The sequence below is a fragment of the Neofelis nebulosa genome, chromosome 9 (genome assembly GCF_028018385.1).
Source record: "Neofelis nebulosa isolate mNeoNeb1 chromosome 9, mNeoNeb1.pri, whole genome shotgun sequence".
Lineage (NCBI taxonomy): Eukaryota > Metazoa > Chordata > Mammalia > Carnivora > Felidae > Neofelis > Neofelis nebulosa.
In genome coordinates, this window is record NC_080790.1 from 66,168,660 (window position 1) to 66,194,556 (window position 25,897).

Consider the following 25,897-nt stretch of genomic DNA (forward strand, 5'->3'; position numbering starts at 1 on the left):
GAGTTCATAGAAAAGCAACATTATATTCTCTTGTTCTTTCTTAATTGTTTTGTAACTCCATATCTGCCTGAATTTTTTCCTTGAAAAGCCTTTTTTCTAACCAAGCAGATTATCATTATCCTAATTCTGTCAAGTCTCAGTTATTTAGGGACAAGTTATGAGCTGGAATCTATAATACTTTGCTTCAACAAACATTTCATTTAGCTCAACAAACTTTTATTGTGTAACTTTTAAGTAGTAGAGGCCATACAGAGAATTGTACGGCTGAGACTATAAAGATGAATAAGGGCGGTCCTCATAGTCTAATGAGGGAGACAACACATAGGCAAGAACATCATTGTGTATAACAGGTGTGAAAATAGAGAGGGTACAAATTGAACACAGAGAAGGGAGACAGAAGAGAGAAAGTGTCTGGTGTTGGTCTTAGATTGAATGTGTGTGTCAGTCACACAAGGTATGTATGTATGCATATGTGTGTGTATGTGTTTGTTCAAGGAGGGAGGGAGGAAGAGGAAACTGTCCCAAGTATGTGCAAAGGCATAATACAGCTCATTGCATTATGGAACTTCAAGCAGTTTGTTATAGCTTGAGTCTACAATTTAGGGGAAGAAATGGACTAGTATGAAATGAAACTAGAGAGAAAGGCAGGGAAAATCCCCATCAAAATGCAAATCCTTGCCCTAAACCAGACATACAAAATCAAAATCTGGACATGGACTCTGGGGATCTATGTTTGTAACAAGGTCCTCTGATGCTTCTTATACTCCCTGAAGCTGAGAATCCCCGCAGCAGATGATGGAGAACCTCTGCAGTCTCTCCCTCCTTCCTTTCTTGATCATTATCCCCATGATTGATCAGCCCCACTCAATGAATTAGAAGGGCGGAGGCTCATGGCCCAATCCAATGTAACTGAATAAAGCAGCATGAGCAAAGGGAAGGACACAGAAACTACCATCTAAAAAAGGTGAAGACCTGGACCCCCATTATCACACCTGCCCCTTTGGTGAGTATATATATGCTCATTACCTTTTTCACTTACATAATTGTTGTTTGTTGGTTGTTGTTTTTTGTTTTTTTTTTTACCTGAGGAACTATTTTAGGGTGTTGCTGGTATTCCCAAATTCCTTATAAAGCTTGCTTACAAATGGTTTTTGAGTGATTGGTTTTATATCCTCCTATACTTACTTGTGTTTCTTATTATGTAAGGATTAAATAGAATAAATCCTTTCTAAATGCAAAAATTAGGACATGATATGCAATGCTGCACATACCAGCAACGTGTGAATATAGGTTTCAATTCACCAAGAGGAGTAGCTTGATAATGTCTCATCAAGAAAAAAGCCAGGAAACATAACTCTTCAGCCGATGTGCTCAGTGAATAGTGCCATGCTTTTACCCAAGGCACCCATGTGCCTCTGCTCACATGATGCTCTTCTTGCAGGTCTAACCTGGATGGCTGTGAGTTGGCTTAATCTCAGCTGGCAACTGTGAGATGTTCATACAATCCCCCACAGTGGTCTCTGGGATTATGCTAAACAGAGCAATTTCCTTGCCCTCATGGATCAAAAGACTTGTAGGCAACCCAAATTACAGTACGGAATTACTAGTTCATGACAAAAAAAAAAAGCAAAGTTGCTATGGTTACTGTTTCATGTTCAACCTCTTTTAATCTTACTAAAGTCTTTTCTGAAGTCCTGCTCTACGAGAAAGGCAACCAGCCTTGGGAATTAATTTGTCTTTATTGGATTCATGTTCCATTTATAGCACTCCTTTAAGGCTCCTTGGTTTTTTGTTTGTTGTTTTTTTCTTTTAAATCAACCAAGGGAGTTTGGTGTTAGAAGCTAAACCTAAAATGTTTTCCTTCTGAAAGCTCCTCCCACTCTTTCTGGGGGTGCTGTCAGATTCCAAGCAGTCCAAAAGAGGATGATCTGCCAGGCCCTACTCAAACTTCAACTGCCCAGATTCTCACACTGAAAGTCTCTTCCTCATTCCTACTATGAACGTTTCACATTCAACTGTCCTAATTGATACTGAGCTTTAGAATCAACTGTGGCTCTGGCCTCAAAGACTTTTTTGAGCCATGCCTAACTCCAATTCTTGGTGACCCCTGGAAACAGGGGCAGAAGACTATTCTGGAAAAAGATTGAGAACAAATGTGATTCCTCAGGATAAAAAAAATCAAGGCCAGTTCTCTTTCTCATTCACCCAGCAGCACCAAACCAATTAGATGGAACAAATTTGTAATTAATGTAAGATTAACTTTAGCAACAAAATGTATTAAACATGCTATTTCAAAGGTCTTGGCTGACATGTAGTTCCTTGGGTATCTTCAGGAAGAGAAGAAGCCTGTGTGTCTATCTGATTAGATTACACGTCTGCTATTGTGACCTATTAGGTTTCCTTGCCAGAAAGTGATGTTGGGTAGTAGGAAGTCAGTTTGAGGACTAGTTATTCCCAGACTAACAGGACAAATACTGAAATATAAGCCAGAAAATAACTTACCTCTGATAAGAAGAGGGCTTCATATTAATCTGCGTCACTCATTAGGGCCCTTTAAAGCTATGAAATTCTCCAGATATCATCTGTATCTTCCTGCTAGTTGAAATAGCTTTTTTTTCCCCATCAAACATTAAAAAATTACCAATTCCAATTCTTGGTGACAATTTTTCAAAAAAGATACATTCTTTTTTCAAAAGGAAAGAAAATTAATGTAATTAAATAGGACAAGAAAAAATTTTAAATAGATGAGGACATACTATGTTTCAGGAATTGTGTTTGTGGTCATGTTGGTATATGCGGTAAGTACTGTAGATGTTTGCAGTACTGTCTACACATCTAAGCACCAGGGGAGCTTTCAGAAAGGCCAAAGGCAAGGGCTTCATCACAGATGAATTAAATCAGAATGACTAGGTGTGGGGCCTGAGCATCACTATTTAAGAGCTGCCCAGCAGATTCTAATGTGCAGTCAGAGGTGAGAATCAGTGTATGTGAGTCCAACGAGAAGGCTGTGGATGGAGTGGAGTGGAATAAAAGAGAAACTGGTAGGAAATGGAATTGGAGCAATAACTGGGTGGTCCATGGTAAGGATTTGGGGTTTTAATGTGAATGACTTGAGAAGCACTGGGGGAGAGTTTTTTAATTAGAGAAGTAGCATGACTTGTTTACTAGGTAACATAGATCGAATAGGATTTTCTCAGAACTTAATAACTTATACTCTAAGGAAAAACATGTGTTGTGGGCTCCAAATAGCAACCTTGCAATTAAACTTGAGAAGCATAGACCACAGGACAGGCAGGTTCCTACCAAGAGGAGAGCTAGTATAAAAGACCAAAGAGAAAACTGGCTCTGGAATTAGGAGTCCCAACCTCTTTTGAAAACTAATTAGCTTTTTTGCTGCTTTAAGCAGGGGAGGCGGGGGGGGATCACGTATCTTTTCAGCCACATAGAATCTGACTTGAAAAAAAAAAAACTTAAATATTTTATCACCCTGGTGATAATTAGCATCGAAATAAGGGAAGGCTTTGGCATCTCTGTCAATGAGACACCCAAAATATTGTTGTTGGATGGGATTAGTTTATGACAGTGCTAATAGAGGATAGAGTGCAACAGGGTTCCCAGCCTTTTCCTATGGAGGCTCTGTCTTGCTCACTATATGAGACCTTGTTAGGGCTCCTGGGAACCAAGTCCTCACCTCAATCGCCAGCACCTATAGTATGGCCCTTGCTCTTCCTTGTTACTACCTATACCGTGAAGACTATCTACATCAAAGTGGAAGAAGCTGGTCTCTCTCCCAGAGCAAGCAAGCAGAGCCTACTGCCAGTCTGCAGGCCTGCACCTTAAATGTGTGCTGAACCTGTGATCCTGATCTGCTGCACTAAACCTGAACTCTATTCCTGCTCAGTGCAGCTGACCATGCTCTCTTCATCCTCCAGCCTGTGTGTTCCTGTCTGATCACAGATTGCAACTCACCGTGGCTCTAAGCATTACTCAGGTGAGACCTCACCTCTACACCTGGATTTGGCTTTGCACATAGGAACCACGGTGACCATGTGTCGCCTACAGGCTTCACTATTTGGGGCCCCATGTAAAGGGCATCCCAAGGCTGCTTCTTTAGATCTTGCCTGATTCTTCCCTGACCAGTTGTGTCCCAGCATGTACTGCACATAAACCTGTGGTGCTCAAAACTTGCCCTGAGAGTTCTCTAAGCATCCCTGGCTTTGTCCTCACGTGTACACTTCGAGCTTGCAGGTGTCCCACCACCACCCAGCCCTGGCTTCTACCAGAGTGACAGAAGTCCAGAGATCCATTGATTTCCCCACTGATTTCCTAGTTTTCATACTACCTTCAGTTCCCCAAATGAGCGAAGGTCTCCTCCTGAGCTCATTCTCCTGGACAACTCTTGACTGAACCTTCTTAGTGCTAGAAATCAACATTTCAGTCCTGGCCCAAAAAGTGAAGTAAGATTACCAGCCTTCCTTAGACCATTAGTGCTAGCAGTTCAGCTGGCCCAGGAGGCTGACCTTGGCTTTCAGGTACTGCAGGGAGCCCCATGCGGTAAGCCCAACTTGACAGAAGGTTTTATTTATTCCATTAACGAGAACAAGCTAGCTAGATGGTGGTCATCCTTCTGCCTTCAAAGGATTTTATCGTTCTCTGCTTCTGAATGTATGTAGCAAGGAATGTGGGCAGGCTCAAGTCAGCCAGCAAAAATTCCATCTGCCACCAAGAAGGCCTCTGAAGTCACTGACAAAGTCAAAAAGCCTAAGGCATCCTAGCAGCACCCCTATGCAAGCTAAAAGTGACCCCAGGCTCACAATGTCTGTCTTCTCTGTACATCCAGATTAGAACTTTCTGTGGCCCTCTCCAGGCTGTACTACTGGAGAATAAATAGTCGTTGAATACCCAGAAAGGCCATCTTTGTCTTCCTTTGTCAATTAATTAAATTCCTTTAATTAATTAATTAATTAATTAATTAAAAAATCAAAACTAAACAACAGAACAAAGAGGGTTTATGTGTCCAGTGATGACTGCAAGATCTCAGGAAGTCTACAGCTGTCCATCCTATCTAAGACAGAGCTGTCTTCCATGAAGGTGGAGCAGGGTTAAAGAAACCTTTACTGGTTACAGATTCAATCCTCTATTGGCTAGAGCACTTTGATATTAGTAATCTTGCCAGGTACCCAATTTGTACCTGTATAACCCATTCTTCTGAATCATTTTTGAAGCCCAAACTTCTCCTTAAAAACACACTTTCTTTTGGGGGTTATGGCATTATTTAATTTACAGTCTCAAAACCTGCTGCACTTGTATCCCACACTCTACTAGCAATGAACATTGATAGTCTGGAGGGGGTAAGGATGGAGAAGGTTCCAAGCTCAGCCAACATGCTTGGCCACAAAACCTGGTTTCAAGTTCTCTCTGTAAGGTACAGCTGCTTTTCATGTTTCATTCAACCAGTACTTAATGCCAGTGAGGTGCCAGGCCCTGTATCGGGAATGCAGCAGTAAACAAACCATCCCTACCCTAGTGGGGAGCTGGTTGTGAAACCAATCATGTAAATATCTCCATTGTAATTATAGATGGTTACCTGCTATGAGCAAAGGATGGGGAGACCTCATCTGAACAAGGTGAGGTTGAGATTCGAAGAATGGGTAGGAGTTGTGGGAACAGCATGGTGAAAACCTTGGGAGAAGGGAGGAGTTTGATCAACTCTAGGAACAGATAAGTCTGCCACTTAGCTGTACAACATTTTTGTCACCTGGAATGGACATACCAGGAGGCTCTCTCTAAAAAAACCTCTGGGAGATCTTCCAGAAAAAGTGACCCTCTTCTTTTTGGTTCTATTAGAGACGTCTCAATTACTGGGAGATGCCCTTGGCCTATACAATGCTCCAAAGATTGCTCAAAACTGTGGCCTAGATTTTGACATTCTCCTGTTTCATAGCAGCCTGTCTCTGAGTTGTCTTTCCTTACTATCATTTTGCTCCATCTACAGGCAGACTAGCTCTATTTCGAAACTCAAGTAATCCAGAGAACTGAAGAGTTTTTACTCTATGATTTTTTTCCAGAGTGAAAGGAAATGAAAAGAGAAAGTTGCAAATGTATTCCTAAAAGATCTGTAGTAATATGATGTCTAAAGAGCAACATTCCTGAACTCCAATAATTACTAGGATTTGAATTTCTGTAGATGCTTCATTCTGGTCCTTTTTTCTTCTAGATCATCACACTCATTTTATCACAGTCCTGGTTGATCACTTTCCAATAGCCCATATAGTCTCAGACCAGGATAGAGCAGTTGTTCTCAAATTACAGTCTCTGAACTATATCACCAGGGAACTTGTTAAAAATGCCGATTCTTGGGCCCCATCCTAGAGCCATTAAATTAGAAACTGATTGTGTATCCCAGCAGTCTTTTAATAAACCTCTGGACAATTCTGCATGCTCAAGTTTGATAACCACTGGCCTGTATAGGAGCTTTTATCCAACTCCATGAATCCCTCTTTCCCCACCAAATTCCTTGTAGCAGTTTGTAATTAAAGATGATACTCCCATAGTCAACCATCCCAGCCACCATGTCCCAGTACTGAGGGGTTTCAAAACCTGTTGCAATACTATACTTGGTACTCCAAATAACCAATAGCCTAGAATCATGACATGTGGGCAAATGGACTTATGTTACTTTTGATAAATGACGCTATTTGAAAATTACAGTGGATATTTGCAACAATCAAATCTTGAGGGATCCTGTTCTTCACCTGTTTTTATTTCCTTATTACATTCCTTCTAGCTCACAAATGACATAATACCACCTAATTTCCTAGACACTGCTAGAGTTGTTAACTTAATTCCCTAATCTGTCAAATCTACCTGCTAAACCAAAATTATAAGAGACCATGAGAGCTATAGGAAAATATGGGCTGACTTTTCAGGTCCTGGTCCTGGGATTGCTTCTCCAACAGAAGTCTTCAGGGTCCCCAGAACCATTCTGTTTATAAGTTCTTTGGCTTTACTGAAATACTCTCTATGAAAATATATAAACCTTATATAAACCTCTATATAAACCTTAAGGAAATGCCTGTTAAACAATTGAGATAACATACTTGATCATAGATAAGAACTCCGGAAAGAGAATAAGATGGAACTTATTTTTATGATAAGCTAGATAGAGTGTTTTAGTGTATTCCAAAATTAAACCACTGATAGAATTAAAACATGGTGAAGTATTAACTCTTAGGCCTACTTGGTATTCAGATAAATGAAGACAGAGAGCAATCAGTGGACTTTCCAGTCTCCATTCTGTGATCTCCACTTTGATTCTATTTCCAAATCCCCTACCCTTTATGTCTAAAATATCCCATGTAAACCAAAATTCCACTGACAGAAGGGCAGGATTTCTAGGTAATACTAGAGCCCTTCATTAATTCTATATTTGGAGGAATTTTAGAAGACTAATTAGAATTTTCTGATGAGATCATCAAAAACTGACCTGCAAAATGATCAATAAGATAGGAAACCAGTAACATTCTTGAAATTGTGTATCTGACCATTATGTTCTTCTTGGTATCCTATGCCTCTTATATCTATTAATTCTAATTCTAACCTTATCATTTCAGTGAGCTAGAATTCTAGAATAAGAGACATGATAAATCTATCTTGAACATGTACATGCAACTTATCCTAATCAATGAATCCAAAACTAAATGCTGACCAGGTTGTCTCATTCAAATCTCCTTAGGATTTTAATATTTTTAAATTATCCTTTAAAACAAAAAACAGAAACAAGTGGCTTAAGGCAAGCTGTTTTTAAAATATCCTCTCTAAGGGGCGCCTGGGTGGTGCAGTTGGTCAAGCATCTGACTCCAGCTGGGGTCACGATCTTGCGTTCAAACCCGGCATCAGGCTCTGTGCCGACAGCTCAGAGCCTGGAGCCTGCTTCAGATTCTGTGTCTCCTTCTCTCCTTGCCCCTCCCCAACTTGTGCTCTGTCTCTGTCTCTCAAAAACAAATAAACATTAAAAAAAAAAAAACTTAAAATATCCTCTCGAAAAAATACTTACCCACACTAGTTTGCCATGAAATACATGATTATACTACACGAGTCTTATACACATCGTGTTTGCAATGTGTCTCTTGGTAAATGGGAAATTACTCATTAGTGTGACATTAGATTGATTTTATCAGATGACAAGAAGCATTACTTAATGGCAAATTTTATATGTAGGAACAAAGGGAACAAAGTTGTTGCATTTGGAAATAAATACTTTATATAATTATTATAGAGTTTTTGATGTCGTAGATACTGCATCAGGAACTGATTGGATAAGAATGGGTCACCATCAGTTCCTAATGCATTGCCTTCAGCATCTAAACAAGCATCAGTGAACACCTCATGTTAGATGTGCATGATGTGTTTATGGCTAGACAGTAAAATAAGCACTCTTAATTGACCCCTGAAGAGAAATGTTTCTCAGAGAAGTGGTCCCACAATGCTAAATCACCTATCATTAGCCTACCATTCTTACACATTTATCACTGAAACCAAATAACTTAATCTGGTTCTGTGTTATAACACACTGGTACTTTCCTTGCTAAATATATAACTAAAGAAAGCAACCTAAAGTTGCTGATCATTTTTATAACTTGGGGAAAAAATTAAAGACAAATTTTGGGTTTTCTTTGTTTTTAAACTTAAGGGTCTATGGGGTTTAAATAGGTATTGCTATTTGAATTGGGATTATTTCCCACAACTACCACTGAAATAAATGTAATTATAGGAAAAAATGCTACCAAGAAATTACTATAAAAGATAACCTGTTAGTTAAATTCTACTTTTAATTAGCCTAAAGCCATTTGTACTTCTAGCATTTTTTAGTTAAAAGGTTGAGGCAGTTTGACAAACTAGTTCATTTTACTTCACTTACTAATTCACCTATCAAACATTTGCTGAACATCTATTGTATAGAAGCTACTATCCTAGGCACTTGCGATATAGGAGTGAGTAAAATCATTATCCTAATGAAGGATACCTTCCATACTAGTGAAGGGAGTGGACTAAAAGTTAATTTATGACATTCTGTGTGAAATCAAGAGTTTCCAGAAGAGGGGTGCCTGGGTGGCTCAATTGGTTAAGCATCCACTTCAGCTCAGGTCATGATCTCGCCGTTTGTGAGTTTGAGCTCCACATCAGTCTCTGTGCTGACAGCTTAGAGCCTGGAGCCTGCTTCAGATTCTGTGTCTCCCTCTCTCTCTCTCTGCCTCTCCCCCGCTCGCACTCTGTCTCTCTCTCTCTCTCTCTCTCAAAAATAAATATATATATATATATATATATATATATATATATATATATATATATATATAAAAGAGTTTCCAGAAAAATAACAGTCTTGAAATAGATAGGCTTTAACATGGTTGGAACAATATTGTATACAAGCAATAACGCAAATTTTGTGGATACATACTTATTAAATTTCAGAAGCAATGTAATAAGTTCCTTACCATAAACTGTTACATATATCTTTTTTTTCATATATTCAGCTGAATATGTTCCCCAAAGAGAAAAAAGGCTACTGCATAGGATCTCTGAATACTCATTCCTACAGGTAATGTGAGATATAAATTTAACATTTATTACATTAAAAAAAAAAAAACAAATATGGTCATACAGCCCACTTCCAGTGGAGTGTTCTATTAAAAGAAACACAAGCTAATGGCCATAAGTAATTATAAAAATAATCCCCAATTCTAGTCATTAGTCTGACAAAAACCATTAAAGGAAAAGCAATTTGGGGCCCCTAGGTGCGTCAGTTGGTTAAGCATCTGACTCTCAATTTTGGCTCAGGTCATGATGTCACAGTTTATGGGTTCAAGCACCGCATCGGGCTCCATGCTTACCGGGCAGAGCCTGCTTGGGATTCTCTCTCCCTCTCTCTCTGTCCCTCCCCTCTTTGCTCTCTATCTCTCTCTCTCAAAATAAGTAAATAAGAAAACATTAAAAATTTTTAAAGGGAAAGCAATTCATAACCTTGAGACATACTTATAGGAATCTCCTCTCTTGTTCTTACTGCCCCACAATTGCTTGAGAGCCTCTGAATCTCAACTCTCTAAGAGCTGCCAACTGCAGGACCCCAGTCCTCCTGGCTTTTTGTATCTTTCTTCCTCTCCTTTCCTCCCATCTCCAGTTCTCTCCCTCTGCCTCCCCATTTCTACCTCCCTTCTCCCCTCCCCTCTCCCTCTCAAGACCCTACAGAACCTGGATTCTCTTCTAGTTCCTTCCATTCTTCCTTGCTTGCTACTCCATTCCCCACCACTCACATAGCTAGCTCTCTCACTTCAAGTCTCTACTCCTCTTCAAAAACACCTTCCCCAACTACTCTATTTAAACTAACATGTGTGTCTGGCTGACTCAGTCGGAAGAGTCACAAAAGTGTGACTTTTGATCTTGGGATTGTGAGTTCAAGCCCCACTTTGGGTGTAGAGATGACTTAAATCAATAAATAAACTTAAAAAAAAATAAGATAGCAACTCTAATTTCTGTCACTCCCTACTTACTCAGCTTGATTTTTCTTCATAGTATCTATCACTACTTGACATTTAGTGTATTATATTTTGTTTGTTTGGGTTTTTTTATTCTCTGTCTTGCTTATCAAAATTTAGGTAGCTTGAGGGCTGGGACCATGTAGTGTTCACTGAGGTATCCCTAGCATGTAGAAGATTCCCTGGCATCTAGTGGGCTTTTAATAATTGTTTGAATAAATGTGTTTTTTGTACTGGAAATAATCACTTCTTCTTTTCAGAACAATAGTGCATATCTAAATATGAAATTTTAGAAAGACCCTTAATTAGTCTCACCTAAGGGGTGGTGGGAGGGTGAGAGGTTTTACAATCAAGCCCTATACCTTTAAATACAATCCATATGCTGATGAGTCACAAATTCGTATCCATAGCCCTGACTATTCCCTGAGTTCTAGACTAAAATATACAACTCTTGGATTGGTTAAATTGGACTTTAAAAAAAAATTTTTAATGTTTATTTATTTTTGAGAGAGAGAGAGACAGAGCATGAGTGGGGGAAGGGCAGAGAGAGAGGGAGACACAGAATCTGAGCAGGCTCCAGGCTCTGAGCTGTAAGCACAGAGCCCTACATGAGGCTTGATCACAAACCACAAGATGATGACCTGAGCCAAAGTTGGACACTTAACTGAGTGAGTGACCCAGGCCCCCCTTGGATTGGATAGATTGGATGCAATGGGATCCTGAAAGTTGAAATGAGGACAGATCGGAAGTCCATGATGAAGCTGGGGACGTTGAACCTCTAAATTTTGAGGAGTTTGGTAGTGAAAGTGGCTTCTCTACCTCCTCTTCCTTCCCTCCAACTTGAGGGAATTAACCCTGCACTGCCTGAGAAAATTGTAATGACCTCTACTACAGTAGTTTCCATGCCAGACAAAGCTGAGTCTCCTCAGGACCCAATCCCCACACCCTTTTTTGCTTCTAGACCTGTAAGAAGACACAGTCCCAGCACCCAGCAGGCCCTTAAAGGTGAAGTACAAAATGTGACCCATAAGGATATGTGCTCTACTCCAGAAGAACTACTTGAGTTCTCTAACTTACACAGATAGAAATCCAGAGGATAGGGTAGAAAAGGATAATAAGAGTGTGGAAAAATGTTGGAATGAACATAAAGCTGAATCAGGCCAAATTCATTGATATGAGTGCACTAAGTAGAGATTTTCCATTTAATGTTGCAGTGTAGAGAGTTAGAAAGGATCATAATAGTTTGGTTGGTTGGCTGATACATGGACCAAAAAAGGTGATCTACAATGAGTGAGTCAGAAATGCCAGACTTACCTTGGTTTAATGTAAAGAAAGTGTCAAAGTCTTAGGGAGATTGGAATGTTAGAATGCATTTGTCATTTAAGACTTGCTCACCTACCTTAGGAGGGTCCAGGAAGACATACCTTGACCACAACTGTGACATGGAAATTCACGAGGGAACCACAGATCCTTGAAAAGCTCCTCTAGAAGTCAGATCTTATAGTGGGAACTGCCATCATTGAATTAGGAAACCTAAATATGAGGGGAATGATTGGATCCTGAAGGGGTTGCAGTGCTCAACCAGCAAAGGTGAAGGGGGCATGGTTTGCATAAGCGACAGTGGATTCAAAGCAGCAATCAGAACAGTCTAACTCACGTGGACTATAACACTGGTTAGTCAATCATGGTGTTCCTAGAAGGAAAATACATAGGAAGCCTACTAAATTCTTATTTATCTGTTTAAGCAGAAAAGTTCCAGGTCACGTGAACAAAAGTCTAATCTGAACCATAAAAAGTCACCACTCTCCATCAATTCCCAGATTTGAACCAGTTTACATACCCAGAACTCCTGGAGTGAATGGGAGACTTAATCCCCTTGAGGCAGAACCCCAGGACAGTTAAAAACTTATATTGTTGGAGCATCTAGGTGGCTCAGTTGGTTCAGCGTCCAACTTCAGCTCAGGTCATGATCTCATGGCTATTGAGTTCAAGCCCTGCATGAGGCTCTGTGCTGACAGCTCAGAGCCTGGAGCCTGCTTCAGATTCTGTCTCCATCTCTTTCTGCCCCTCCCCTGCTCACACATACTCTCTTAAATATAAATAAACATTAAAAAAATTAAAAACAAAAAACAAAACAAAATTTATACTATCTTTTTCCCAGTCATTCCCAAAGAGACCTACAGCCTTTTACCAGGGTAACTATGAATTGGGGAAAGGAAATAATCAGACCTTTGGGGACTATGGACACTGGCTCTACACTAACACTAATTTCATAAGGACCAACATGTTACTGTGGTCCACAAATTATGGAGGTCAGGTGTTCAATGAAGCTTTAGCTCAGGTCTGTCTCACAGTGGGCCCAGTGTGTACCTAGACCCAACCTGTGGTTATTTCCCATTTTCCAGAATACAGAATTGGAGCAGATATACTCAGAAACTGGCATATTTCTCACATTAATTCCCTGATCAGAATTGGCTACTATTGTGGGAAAGGGTATGTGGAAGTCACTAGAACTGTATATACCTAGGAAAATAGTAACCCAAAGCAATGCTTCACTCCTGGAGGAACTGCAGAGATTAGTGCCTTCATGAAGGACCTGATAGAAGCCAAGAGTGGTGATTCCTACCATATTTCCATTTTCTGCCAATTTGGCCTTTGCAAAAGACAGATGGATCTAGAAGAATGACTGGATTATTTCAAGCTTGATCAAGTGCTGTACCAGATGTGGTTTCATTGTTTGAACAAATTAACACATCCCTTGGTACCTAGTATATAGCTATTGATATGGCAAATGCTTTTTTTCCATACCTGCCAATGGGGACCACCAGAAATAGTTTTCTTTCAGCTGGTAAAGCTGGCAATACACCTTCACTATCCTACCTCAGGGGTATATCAAGCCTCCAGCCTTCTGCCATAATTTAGTTCACAGAAATTTTGATCACCTTTACCTCCACAAAATATCATACTGGTCCATTATATTGATGACATTATGCTGATGGACCCTAGTAAATGAGTAGTAACAATTAATCTAGACTTATTGATAAGATATTTACTTGTCAGAAGGTAGAAAATAAATCTGAAAAAAATTCAGGAGCCTTTTACCGCAGTGAAATTTCTAGGGATTTGCTAGTATAGAACATGTCAAGAAAGCTCTTCTGAGGTGAAGGGTAAGTTGTATCTGGACCCTCCTACAACAATGCACAGGCACAATGCCAGTGACCGTTTTTAGAGTTTGGAGACAACATCTTCCTCTTTTGGGTGTGGTACTTAAGCCCATTTACTAGTAATTGAAAACGCTGTTCATTTTGAGCAGGGACCAGACCAAGATAAGACTCTGCAATAGCACAAGGCTGCTGTGCAAGCGGCTCTTCCACTTGGGCCATATGGTCCACAGATCCAATGGGGCTTGGAATGTCAGATAAGTATGTTGTTCAGAGCCTTTGGCATGTCTCTATAGGTGAGTCACAGTGCAGACCCTTAGGATTTTGGTTCAAAGCCCTACCAACCTCACCAGATAACTATTCTCCTTTGAGTAACAGATCTTGGCCTGATACTGGGCCTGAGTGGAGACTGAATGCTTTACCATGGACCACTAAGTTATCATGTGACCTGAGATGCCCCTCAAAAAGTGAGTGTCATCTGGTCTAGCATGCCATAAAGTTGGGCATGCACAGTACCATTCCATTATCAAATGGAAGAGGCATATATGTGATGTGGCCTAAGCAGGCTCTAAAGACACAAGTAAGTTATATGAAGTGGCCCAAATGCCCTTGGTCCCCCTTTCTGCTACACTGCCTTTTCTCTCCCAGCCTGCTCCTATGGTCTCATGGAGAGTTCTCTAGGACCAGTTGACAGAGGAAGAAAAGACTCAGGCCCAGTCTACAGGTTGTTCTACATGATAGGTAGACATCACCCAAAATGTACAGCTGCAGCAGTACAGCCTCTTTCTGGGATATCTCAAAGGATGGCAATGAACGCAAATCCTCCAGTGAGCAGAACTTCAAGCAGTTTACCTGGTTGCTCACTTTGCTTGGAAGAAGAAATGGCTAGAAATATAATTATACATTGATTCATTGGTTGTGGCCAATGTTTTGGCTGGATGGTCAAGGGTTTGGAAGGAACATAGTTAGAAAACTGGTGGCAGGGAATTTGGGGAGGAGGTATGGGAATAGACCTTTCTGAATGGGCAAAACAACCGTGAAGATATTTGTGTTACATGTGAATATGCACCAAAGGGTGACCTCAACAAAAGAGGATTTTAATAATCAAGTGGATCAGATACCCATTCCATGGATAACAGTCAACCACTTTCTCCAGCCACTCTTTTTATCCTCCAATGGGCTAATAAACAAAGTAGCCATGGTGGCAAGGATGCAGGGTTTGCATGGGCTCAGCAACATGGATTTCCATTCATCATGGCCAATCTGGCTACTGCTGAGTACCCAATCTGTCAGCAGTAGAGACCACCACTGAGTTTCCAGGATGGCACCATTGCCTAGGGTGATCAGCCAGAACCTGGTGACAGGTTGATTACATTGGATTACTTCCACCATGAAAGGAGCAGCATTTTGTTCTCACTAGAATGGACATTTACTCTGGATATATATTTGCCTTCCCTGCATGCAATGCTTCTGCCAAAACTACTATGTGCATGGGTTTATAGAATGCCTTATCCACCATCATATTACCCCACCCAGCATTTTTTCTGAGCAAGGAACTCATTTCACAGACAAAGAAGTATAACAATGGACCCATTCTCATAGAATTAAGTGGTCTTACTATGTTTCCCACCATCCCAAAACAGCTTTCCTGACAGAATGGTGGAATGGCCTTTTGAAGACTCAGTTACATCATCAGCTGGTAATACCTTGTAGGATTGGGGCAAGGTTCTCTAGAAGACAGTATATACTCTAAATCAGCATCCATATATGGTATTGTTTCTCCCATAGCCAGGATTTGCAGGTCCAGGAATCAAGGGGGGGAAATGGGAGTGGTACCACTCACTTTTACCCCTAGCAACTCACTAGCACAACTTTTGTTTCCTGTTCCCATGACCTTAAGCTAGAGGTCTTTGTTCCAAAGGGAAGAATGCTTCCACCAGGAGACACAACAATGATTCCATTGAACTGAAAGTTAAGACTCTTGCCCAGCCACTTTGAACATCTCATGCCACTGAATCAACAGGCAAAGAAGAGAGTTACTGGGCTGATTGGGGTTATTGATCCTCACTCCCAAGGAGAAATTGGGCTCCTACTCCACAGTGAAGGAAAGGAAGAGTATATCTGGAAAACAGGAGATCCTTTATTGTGTCTTTTACTATTGCCATGCCCCATGATTAAAGTCAACGGAAAACTACAACAATGCAATCTAGGCAAGACTACCAATGGCTCAGACCCTTTAGGTGTGAAGATTTGGATCACCCCACCAGGTAAAGAACCATGATCAACTGAGGTGCTTCCTGAAGGCAGAGAATACAGAATGGATAGGAGAAAAAGGAAATTATAAATACCAGTTTAGCCACATAACCAGTTACAGGAATGAACACTGCAATTGTCATGAGGGGTTCTCCTTATTTTTAATGAGTATGTTTGTGTATGTGTGTGCACACACATACACAGCAAATGTCTTTGTTTTCTCTCTTGTTCCCTTATCATATAAGTATTGCTAATTTTAAATCATAGTACATAAGTTATAGAATATCAAGAAGAGTAGACTTTACTCAAAGACCTCCTTCTTCTGGGGAAGGGATTTGTGCATTTTGGGTTATATGCAGGATAGTCCTATCATGTTAGGTGGAATGATAACCTTGTTATTATATTTATTTGGAGATGAAGTATGGATTAAGGAGATGCTGCTGGGTGGCTAAGATGACAAAGAGTGGACTGTGATAGTTTTATGTGTCAACTTGACTGGGCTACAGAATATCTACATATTCGGTCAAACAGTATTCTAGGTGTGTCTGTGAGAATATTTTTGGATGAGATAAACATTTGAATCAAAAGACTGAGTAAAGTATATTGCCCTCTGTAAAGAGGGTAGCCCTCATCCAATAAATTGAAGGCCTGAATAGAAAAAAAGAGGCTGAACTTCTCACATGAAAGGGGGAGCTCCATTTGCCTGACTCCCTTGAGCTGGGACATCAGTCTTCTGCCCTCATGCTGGAACTTCCACCATTGGTTCTTCTGGATCCCTAGCCTGCCAGCTATAGATCTAGGGACTTCTCAGTCTTCATAATTATGTGAGCCAATTCCTTATAAAAAGCTCTCTCTTTCTCAGTAGGTAGATAGATAGATTAGATAGATACTTTTGGTTTCATTTTTCTGGAGAACCCTAATGTAGTGGGCATCCCCATTTTGATGGACAACATTAACACACCAGAACATAAATTATTTTTTTGAACTCATAAATTTGCATTTTGCCTATCGTCACCATCTCAGCTAAAAGCACTGGCATCTGTCTAACTGCTCAAGTCATGATGCTAGGATTCACTTTGACCCCTCTCTGTATCATTCCCTCCAGCTCATCCCAACTATAGACCATATCTGACAACCTTCATCATTACTACTGTTTCCATCATAGTCCAAGTTCCCCTGTCTCCTGTATTTCTGTAAAAACTTCCTCCAGGTCCCCCTTTCCATTCCCAGGGAGACACTGCTTAATTGTTAAGAGTAAAGACTCTAGAGTCGGAATGTTCCACTACTTACTGAGTGTTATTGAGAAAGTGGCTTGACTTCACGTGCCTCAGTTTTCCCATCTCCAAAATGGAAATAATAAACTCATGAGGAGCTTATGATGATGAGAGAAGAGTATACATTTAAGTGCTTACAACAATGTCTGGGATAAAATAAGCATTCAAATATTAGCTATTAACATAATAATTATTCAGTTATTACTTTATTACTATTATGTGTGTGTGTATTTCTAAAAGCCATTTTCTCCTTAGATAGCCGGAATAATCATTAAAAAAGGGAGGGGGGACAATGGAATACTACTTGGCAATGAGAAAGAATGAAATCTTGCCATTGGCAGCAATGTGGATGGAACTGGAGGGTATTATGCTAAGTGAAATCAGAGAAAGACAGATATCATATGTTTTCACTTATATGTGGGTCTTGAGAAACTTAACAGAAGACCATGGGGGAAGGGAAGGGGAAAAAACATAGTTACAGAGAGGGAGGGAGGCAAACCATAAGAGACTCTTAAATACAGAGAACAAAATGAGGATTGATGAGGTTTGGGGGAGAGGGGAAAGTGGGTGATGGACATTGTGGAGGGCACTTGTTGGAATGAGCACTGGGTGTTGTATGTAAGCCAATTTGACAATAAATTATATTTTTAAAAAGGGAGGGGGCATGACTTAGACCTACTGTGGTGATCATTTTGCAATATATATAAATATTGAACCATTATGCTTTATACTTAAAACTAATATAAAATAATATGTCAGTTATGCCTCAATTTTTAAAATACAGAATATAATTCAAATATATGTAATGATGTCATTGCTCTTGGCTACCTAGAGATGAGGCTTGACCACAACTGAGAGAACCTCCATACACATATGAACAATAAATATTTTGAAGAGGAGTGGAGAAACAAGGGGCATGATTCCCCTACCAAAAATCCTCAACTTCACATTAACTGCAATACAATAAATGCTGGTTACTGCTGCCTACTTTGCATGTTTTAATTAATACCTACCCTTCCCAGGTTATGCCAGATAACTTGTTCCCTGTATTTAGGAATCCAGGTTCCAGCAGAAACCTGATAGACACTCTAAAAGGTAACTTAAGGAACTTCACAAAGGCCTAGACAGGGTTAAAGGACTCAGAGTCTTTGAAGGACCCAAGGACTTTTAACTGTGGCAGTAGCAGAGATCCAATACCACTAGTCTTGGAGGGATGAAAGTAGAAAGAATGGTCACCAGAATTGGCCCTAAGAAAGGAGCCACTGACAAGTATATATATGTCTTAAGGCAGAGAGAAAAAGTCACTATGAAATCATAGCCTAGATGGGTGTGGGAGTTCAGAAAAAAATATTCTAACTTCTTTCCTCCTCTTGCCTTTTGAGCTCCATCTAGTGTTTCCCATTGGTTACACTCACCTGGAAGACAAAAGGCAAAAGAGCCCAGATTATATAGTCTGAGAGGTGAGCCTACTGGTACACAGAAGAGTAGAAAGTATATATGGAAAGGTAAATGCAAAATTTCCAGTACAATTCATCACTGTTTTTCCTCAACATTCTCCTCTGTCCTTTATCTGTATGAAAAACGCATGTACCTTGAAACAGAAGATCCTGTACCCATTTTATTGACGCTGGGTATGATGTCAATTCAGTTACACCTACCTCGAACCTAAATTGCAAAGTTAGTCATCACCAGTGTTCTTCAAATGTGGCAGAAGATGGGAAGGAAAAGAAACAATTAATGTTCAAACATAGTTCTATTAACTGAGACTCCTGTGAGCTTTTTAAACCACTACACCAACAGGCACTTCTTTGTACTGTCCAAAGTGATTGGCCTCAATTACCAAGGGGAAATTGGGTTGCTGCTACACAGGAGGGGCAAGAAAGGTTATGTCTAGAACCCAGGGATTCATTGGAATACACCATAGTACTCCCAAACACAGAAATACTGGTCAGTGGAAATAGTAGTGACCCAATAAAGACAAGACCACCAGGGACTTTTATTCTCTAGGTGCAAACATTTGATTTGCTCCACCAGGTAAAAATTCCTGATGAGCCAAAGTTCTGGCAGAGGGTAAGGAATACAATACAATTGATGTTATGATTATCAACATAGGCCTGTGACCAGCTACAGAAGCAGGAACTACAGCAACCTCCGATTTCACAGAATTCTGACTTCGGTGCCCTGGTGGAAGTGGATATTCTCTTGGGTACTAGGATCTCCAAAAACACCCATCCCAAGGCTTTAAGGAGAGGAAGTAATTCCTTAGGTGGAATATTAAGTAAAATGTAAGAGAGGCAATTCCCATCCCCCTATCTCAAACATGAAGAGAATAGTGCCTAATGGATTAAACAACCTGCTCTAGAATGTTATTCCTTCAGTCTTTACACAGCTGGCTTCTTATTTCCAAACTCAGCTCAGATGTGACCTCTTCAAAGAGGTCATCCGTGACCACCTGTTTTCTAAAGTAATGCATTCTCCCCACCCTTATAATCATACTCACTCTTAGGTATGTCTTATTTCCTTCCTAGCATCTCACACACTCTGAAATTATTTTTATCTCCTTGTTGACTCTATTTCTTCCTCACTCCAACAAGCCTATGACTTTGTCTTATTTATTCAATAGCTAGAACAGTGCCTGGTGTATAAAAGATGCTCCAGCTAGAACTGAGCCTGGTGGCTCAGTTGGTTGAGCACCTAACTTCGGCTCAGGTCATGATCTCGTGGTTTGTGAGTTCAAGCCCCACATCGGGCTCTGTGCTGACAGCTCAAAGCCTGGAGCCTGCTTCGGATTATGTGTCTCCCCCGCTCTCTGCCCCTCCCCTGCCCACGCTCTGTGTCTCTCTGTCTCTCAATAATAAATAAACATTTAAAATTTGTTTAAAAAGATGCCCCCAAAATACTTTTGCATAACATAAAGACTGATGACCTCTAAGATCATAAAGCAAGAGAGAACCTCATGCCAGAAGATTTCTAGAGGAGTCTTTTCACTACATGGAGAAACTCAAAAGTATAGTTCTAGGACTGACAAGAGCATTCTAAGATATTCTGTGATTATTCATACTATTCATACTCTCTATCTTAAAGTGACAATGATGGCATATGGATTCAGAAGGGAAATATTTAAGTAATGCTTGGATTTATTATGAGGACAAAAAAATATGGATTTAGGGGGAAAAGACCACTAGATGTGACCCATATTTGTCCTGTTATAGTCTTTCTTTAAAAGAGGCAAAATGCAGTTTGGAATGTGTAGTATGATAAGGACTTGCTTACATTACAAGGACTGTGAAGAAATTTGTGAGGTCCATGAGGACTGTGATTTATTCCTCTCTATCATGCCATCACTTAGAAAAGCTACTGGCAGTAAGAATGGGAGGTGGAAGGGTTTGAGAAACTTTGTGAAATCCTTCTGTGTCCATATCACAGAAGTAAAGTCAGGCACACCCAGCAACCAAATGCCACCATGGAAAATGTACCATCTGAGGTAACCTTTCATTTCCTTAGGAGGCAAGTGACAGACCACAATGCTGTAATTTCTCATCTGTTTAACTAAACACTCCCAATCCTGTTGTGCTTATTTGGACCAGAGACATAGAGTGGACGAGTCTGTTCCCCATTATTAATTCACTGAACTGGACTTACAATTTGGGAATGGAGACCATGGCCCATATCATATCAATCACAGATTTTAAACACACACACACACGCACACACACACACACAAGTACCCTGGTTTAATAAATCATAGGCCCTCTGAGAACCCACATGACATCCCATGTGCTGGATGGTATTTCCGAAAGCTCTGAGAAAGCTAAAAATCATACACAGCAAGCAAGTCCCTGTTGAATACACATCTGAGGAGCTATGCATGCCTTGTTTATTCCAGCAACTTTATGGAATAAATCACACCAAACAAATTAGTTTCAGATGGTAGGATATGAAGAGCTGATGTACAGTATAAAGGAAAGTGAACTCCCACTTTTGACCCAACTACTTCCCATCTCGAGCATCTCAGAATCCAGATGCAATTCATGCTGAAAATGCAATGAAGATCAGAAAGTTAATAATTGGTGAGGATTGGAGATTTCAAAAAGCAATCTATGAGTATTGTTAACTCATTGTGTTGTCTTATGATTTTCTGTTGTTTTACGTGAAACTATGGGTAAAATTGAACCTATCCTTTTTTCTTCCCTTCATTATGGGTAGTAATAAAAAATAAATCTCTTTGTGACATTTCTTACCTGTACAGTAATTCCATAATAGATTCAAATCAATACACACTTAAATACCTCACTGCATAGCACACTGGGACAGTCTTTTGTATTCCTGAAAGAGACATAATGTCTTCCCCCCCCCCCCCACCAATCTTTTTTTCTTTTTTAATGTTTATTTTTTATTTTTGAGACAGAGAGAGACAGCGCATGAGTGGGAGAGGTGCAGAAAGAGAGAGAAACACAGAATCGAAACCAGGCTCCAGGCTCCGAGCTTTCAGCATGGAGCCTGACACAAGGCTTAAACTCATGAACCATGAGATCATGACCTGAGCCCAAGTCAGACGCTTAACCAACTGAGCCACACAGGCACCCAATCTTTTTTCTTTTTAATTAGCTTAGTAAAATTGACTTGTTTTGATGTATAGTTCTATGAATTTTAGTACATGTATAGAGACATAGAACAACCATTGCTCTTCAGGGTACAGAACAATTCTATCACCCCCTTAATTCTCTGGTGCCACTAATTTATAAACTAGTACCTTTAACCACTGGCAAACCACTGGTCTGTTCTCTGTCACTATGGTTTTATCTCTTCAAAAATGTCATATAACCTTTGTTCTCATCTAAATGAAACTTTTCACTCATCTAAATGCCGTCGAGATTCATCCAAATTGTTGCCTCTCTTAATTTGCTCCTTTTTGCTGCTGAGTAGTATTCCACTGTATGAATGTATCACAGTTTCTTTATCCATTCACCCACTGAAGGATACTTGAGTTTTTCTCAGTTTGGGGACAATTATTAATTGAACTGCTATAAAAATTTGTGTACAAGGTTTGTTGTGAACATAAGCTTTCACTTCTCTTGGGTAAATACCTAGGAGTGGAATTACTGGGTCACATGGTACATGTATGTTTGACTTCATAAGAAACTCCCCAACCTTTTCCAGAGTGGCTGCACACAATATCTTTTTCACAAGTAAACTACTAAAACCAGTTAAAAGCGACCCCCTGATAGCTTGCTCATTCACATCTAGGTGATTACAACAATGTTACTCACCATGATGAAATATTGTCCCTAAAATAATCAGAAGCATTTGACTTCGTTTTCTTTCTTTTCACTTTTAAGGCATCAATCAAGTTTTTAATACTTTAACATGATTTTTTAAACAAAATTAGATGCTTGAAAGTTGTAGCAATGTAAAGCCTGAGGAATCTACTTTTAAACGAGGAAATTTTAATGAGAGAGGAAGAACTGAGGGAAAGTTTTCATCATAGCTAAGTTTGAGCAATTTAACCCAATGTCATATGTATGAAGTCCAATTTTCAATTCACAAATAAACCTCCCCCTCCCTTCCTTCAAAAACTTCCACCCTAGGCTAATTGCAAAAGAAGAAAACGGAACATGAGCTCTAGCCAGAAAAGATTCACAGCTGCCACTCTTTAGTTGCTACTTTAATGGAAAACACATGTGCAAGATACCACCCAGGAGACAACTGTGCTCTGACAAAAGGAACGTCACCAGAAAATGAGCCACGTGAGAGGACTTATTCTCTTGGATAGGCCGAACCCAGAAAGAAGGTTGATAGTATTGTTCTTATATAAATATGTGCTGGTCTAAAGATGAGATGTGAGACAGAAATTGATCTGTAGCAACCAAGTTGAAAGGCAATGATGTAAATTAGCCCTCAACAATTCTCACTCTACAACAATTTTACCATCAGATTTGAGGAGTTCTTAGCAAAGTTAACATGAGGAGAAATCCTGCAAAGGAATTGGAAGCCAGGGCACAATGATGAGTGCAATTATTAAATAGTACCATTAACACACATTAGCTTCCTCCTATTACAGATAGCCAGCCAGCATTGTTCCAAGTGCTGTACACATAGCATTATGTGTACACACACATATATATATATATACACAGCATATATATATATATACACACATTATATATTATATATATACATACACACACACACACACACACACACACACACACACACACACACACATCTATACATCCCTAACCTACAGGGTAGGGATTATATGCATTAGTTTAGGCTGCCATAACAAAATACATAAAATGGCTTGAAAACAGGAATTTCTCAAAGTTCTGGAGAAGAATGAGATCAAGGTGCCAGCCATTTAGACTGATGAGGGCTCTCTACCTGGTTCGCAGATGACAACCTTCTTGCTATGTCCTCACGTGGTGGAGAAAGAGAGGATGTGAGCTTTCTGGTCTCTTCTTATAAGAGGACTAATCCCATCATGAGGTGCCACCCTCATGACTTCACCAAAGCCTAATTATCTCCCCCTAACCCCAACTCCAAATACCGTCACATTGGAGTTAAGACTTCAACATATGAATTTGGGGGGGGGGGGGCGGATACAAGTAAGACCATAGCATCCACATTACAAATGAATGATGTTTTGAGAGGTTATGGAGTTTATAATGGATCATTCAGTCAACAATCAGCACTTGAGCTTGAATCCAGGGCTGTCTGATTCTGGAGAATAATATCTACTATTTATTGACCATCCATTAAGGTCTGGGTGAATTTACACAATATCTCTAATCTTCACAGAAAATCCTGCAAGTCAGTATTCTTCCCATTTACAAATACGGAAACTCTGGCCTAACTCAGGAACCATCTGAACCTAATTTATTGCACATAATGTATCCTGGTGCTTCTAAAAGTATGGTCCTCAGACCAGCATCATTGCCATATTTACATGGAAACAAAATAGAAATGCAACTTCTTGGGCCAAACAACAAACCTACTGAATCAGAAACTCTTGGAATGGTGTCTGCAATTTGTGTTTCAACATGCCTTCTAGGTGATTCTGGGTCATGTTAAGGTTTGAGATCAATTTGTTCCATAAATTTATTAGAATAATTAATATATTCAAAACTCAATAATAACTGGTATATCTGAGATTCAAATACAGGTCTACTTGGTGTCAAAGCCTTTTTCTAAATGATACTGCCCCATCTCAACCTTATCAAAGGAAGATCTTGAAGACTGAACATTTTAAATGAAGTGTGACTGCAGAGCATAATTCTGAATTCTGCTTTGCCACTATAATGCTAATCAGCTCTCCTACCTACAGTAATATGATATAGGGAAATGTCGGAAGGACAGTCCCTGAGAATTGACAATGATGCATTCCACTGATAATAAAACACCTTGTGGTATAAACTAGGAAACCAAGCTTTGTGACATTTTAATTTGGGCCTGACAATTTTGTCTCTCATTTAGTGAAAATGAGAAATAAGCTAGTATAGGAAACAGTACAGAACAAAGTTTCTTTTTTTAAAAAGTGAAGCTCATACCCCTTTGATTTATTTTTTTAAAATCATGCTTAGGGGCGCCTGGGTGGCGCAGTCGGTTAAGCGTCCAACTTCAGCCAGGTCACGATCTCGCAGTCTGTGAGTTCGAGCCCCGCGTCAGGCTCTGGGCTGATGGCTCGGAGCCTGGAGCCTGTTTCCGATTCTGTGTCTCCCTCTCTCTCTGCCCCTCCCCCGTTCATGCTCTGTCTCTCTCTGTCCCAAAAATAAATTAAAAACGTTGAAAAAAAAATTAAAAAAAAAAATCATGCTTAATTCATCTGATCAACCACTGCTTCATCTCCATGAAGTTGCTGTATAGTTACACCATTTTTCCTTCCGAGGAACAAGACCATATTGAAAGTCTGGATAGTTTACAGAAAGAGATAGAAGTCTGACTATAATGGAAATGGCTAATTGTCAGAGAGAGGTGAATAAAAGAGCTTGATCTCATGTCAAGGCCTTTTAAAATCATTTGAAAGGCCAAAGCATTTTGATAGAGGTTATTGCCAATGCAATTATGATCACCTACACATGTGATCAATATCACCTCTAAAGCATTTGATTAAAAATATTAATAAGCATTGCTAGTCCTGCTGTGTTTTACATGTAGTAAAGCTCCTTTAATCATCACAAACATGTGAGGTCAGTTCTAGGATTATTCCCATTTCACAGATGAGGGAATTGAGATATAGATAGGTTTAGTAACTTGCCAGATTAAGCCTATTAAAGAACATTTGCTGGACATTCGTTCAGACATGGATGCTTGACTCTGGATGGATGGGCTCAGTGTTGCTCTGCATCTGGATTCGTTCCAAAGGCCCATCTGTGAGGCTGCCTGACGCCTGGGGTGGGACGGTGCAGCCTTCATAGCGTTGGCACTCCATCTGGATAGAGTGAAGAAGAGCAGCAGTGTGATGCTGCAGCAGATCTAACAGTCCCCTCGCTCTAGTGAGAGACCAAAGTGATAAAGGGACAGACTGGGAACTATAATTCTATTGGCCTATTTGTTTTCCACTTGATTCTTTTTTTTTTAATTTTTTTTAATGTTTATTTTTGAGAGAGAGAGACAGAGCATGAGTGGGGAGGAGCAGAGGGAGAGAGAGACACAGAATCCGAAGCAGGCTCCAGGCTCT

At 40.0% G+C, this 25,897-nt stretch overlaps 1 long non-coding RNA gene across 1 annotated transcript in view; it reads left to right on the forward strand.

The window, feature by feature from the left end:
- The window catches only part of LOC131485071 (uncharacterized), a 99,412-nt gene extending 76,259 nt beyond the window's left edge, over positions 1-23,153 (forward strand). Inside the window, exons 5-6 of the long non-coding RNA XR_009248621.1 lie at positions 774-1,003; positions 22,809-23,153. This is a non-coding gene — a long non-coding RNA (uncharacterized LOC131485071). The remainder of the gene's footprint in view (positions 1-773; positions 1,004-22,808) is intronic.
- Positions 23,154-25,897: the final 2,744 nt, after the last annotated feature.